Source organism: Nyctibius grandis, chromosome 3 (assembly GCF_013368605.1).
Source record: "Nyctibius grandis isolate bNycGra1 chromosome 3, bNycGra1.pri, whole genome shotgun sequence".
In the NCBI taxonomy this organism is placed as follows: Eukaryota; Metazoa; Chordata; class Aves; order Nyctibiiformes; family Nyctibiidae; genus Nyctibius; species Nyctibius grandis.
In genome coordinates this window covers 79,277,787-79,280,286 of record NC_090660.1, presented here as the reverse complement: position 1 = coordinate 79,280,286, position 2,500 = coordinate 79,277,787, and the positions used below count along the sequence as shown (strand labels likewise).

The 2,500-nt window shown below is 37.0% G+C and overlaps 1 protein-coding gene across 1 annotated transcript in view; it reads right to left on the bottom strand.

Moving 5' to 3' along the window:
- Window positions 1-2,500, bottom strand: part of ZFHX4 (zinc finger homeobox 4) — a 162,186-nt gene that overhangs the window by 139,880 nt on the left and 19,806 nt on the right. The gene's annotated exons all lie outside the window — the stretch shown is intronic.

Genomic DNA, 2,500 nt, shown 5'->3' with positions numbered 1-2,500 from the left:
ATCTCCCCTAGCTTAACAAATCATACGCAAGCCCTACTGATGAAAATCCTTCAATCATTTCTTGCAGGCAGGCATCTTAGACCATAAACTCCCTTTGCTGAGAACAAGATGCACTCTATAAAAGCCGTATCAGTGTCTGGCAGCAGGGTAAAAGCACCAGAGGAAAGTTGGGCACACATTGGTTAAAAGTCTGCTTTCCTTCATTTTTTTGTGAGCCTGCAAAGCTCCAGCCACTGTAATAATAGCCTGATTACAGCCTAAGCTACTCCGAGTCCTTGCAGATCTCTCAGTTTGCAGAATGATGGCACTGTACACAACAGCTGAGTACTGTGAAACTTTAGTGTTTATTTTCAGCCTATGATATAGACTCTGCCTTGTTTTTATGCAGGAGGTAAGCAATCTTCATTCCAGTCATAAGTCAGAGTGATAGATCTCATTAATTTTAGACGAAAGCAGTAGCCAATTTATCAGGTAAGTTTTCAATTAAGTAAGTATAAAAGTTTGATTACATCCTGAAAACTATTGTTTTAGCTATCTGAAGCATTAATGTTTTCTCCATCTTCTCATTTATATGAAAAGGAAATCTAATTTAAAAATTTTGCATTGCTAGACAATATATATTTATATACATAATAGCCAGGTGCTATATCCCTGCATAAAATCACTCAGTGTGATTTTGGGATTAAAAAAAAAAAAATCCTTGCCTAGGAAAGGCTTCAGTGAAGGTCACTGAGATATTAAGTATGAAGGATAGCTGCTTAATTTTTTTTAAGTGTAATCAAATCTAATCTTGTCAGCTAAATCAGAGAGAGGAAGCGATCAGTTTAAGATACATCAGAAGATTTGCATAGAATGAAAATGAATCAAAATTAGTTTTGGTATCTGAGATGGCTAAAATGACAGCCTAATTGCTCCTGAATCAAACGTCACAAAGCTTGGTGTGTAATTTTAATCATTGATGAGATCCAGGTTAATTATGCTCATGGCACACATGCAATTTAAAAACCTTTTGAAATAATCTGATCACAAAGAGCATGAAAACCTAATAATTCTCTAATTAGTCCAGAGACAAGCATGTTTACCTTCCCATTTGGCAATCTGTACAAACAGTGCATGCATCCTGAAAAAGCCTATGCATCTAACACATTCTCCTCCTAAGGCCTTATAAAAAGTTGCACAAGGATAAAAAGTTGCACAAGGATGGTTAGACCAGAAAGAAAATCCCAGCCCCTTCCATCTGTAGAGGACTAGTATAAATGTCTTCACACTGGTATCTCTCAACTCTGACACAAAAGGATAAACAATGCTGGTATAAAGCATTTTAACATGTATCCACTCAGCAACTGCACTCACGAGACTATTTCAGTCATGCGTAAACATGCATGCAAGTATGAAGACATACACTTGGCTGGCACCAACACGCACACAAGAAGTTTTTTTGAGGAAAACAGGCAGTAGTAGTTCTGTTTTGTTTTCCAGCAATGATACAGGGATGCATGTAAAGTAACGCTGTCCTACTCAGAACCATGTAAGGATCAGTCAGGATGAAAACTCTTTAGCAGGTAAAACTAACTGGTAAAGAAGAAGTTAATACAGCAAACGGAGCCAGATGCAACTGCCTAAAACTATTCTAGCCCTATCTGTGGCTTTGCATTTAACCTTTGCTGCTTGAAGTAAGCTCTAGCCATACTGCAAGTATACCACGGCATCATAGTGTCCAGCACACGCACAAAAACAGTTGCCAGAATAGTCGGGGGCATGCACAGTATACTGCAACCAGGATGGCATTCATGAGCACTAAATAATTTTAGGCAGATACAAAATGGGTTCTGCAGCATAGCATCTCACCCTTCCCCTTCTTCCCACAACCCTGCATTGAACAGTCTTGCTGTTGCGATTTCCAGCCTTAAAAGATTTAGCAGAACTAAACTAGATTTTTAAAACTTCCATCACATGACCAAAGTAAAAAACAAAACCAGCACAGTAACAAGTGTCATAACATCTTTTCTGTTACTTAATCAAAAATTTTAAATAAACTGCACATTTATAGTTATCAGTCTCCTTACGTAACTTCAGTATTAATCAGTACTAAACAATGACATCAGCCCTCTGATCACAATTGTATAAACAAGAGTATATTTCATTCCAATTAAAACAAATACTAAATCTTTGAACTGACACACAGATAGAAACCATAATGTATATTTCCATACTTGAGCTGTTTACAGTCTTTGTGGCCATGTTTGCTATCAGATTAGGTAGATTAAATCATTATACCTTGATGAGGAATTAAAGATTACTGGGATAATTTACTGATTGTATGTAACATATGATGGAACATGCATCCATTAGAGGTTACAGCATCTTCAATATTGAAAAATAAAAAAATCTCTCCCCGCCAGGGGCCCTCTATGAGAGTTATAACGAAGTTTCACAAAGTCATAGCTAAAAAAAGTCACAAAGACTGCCTCAGAACCAAAATTATTCCACAAAATCTCTA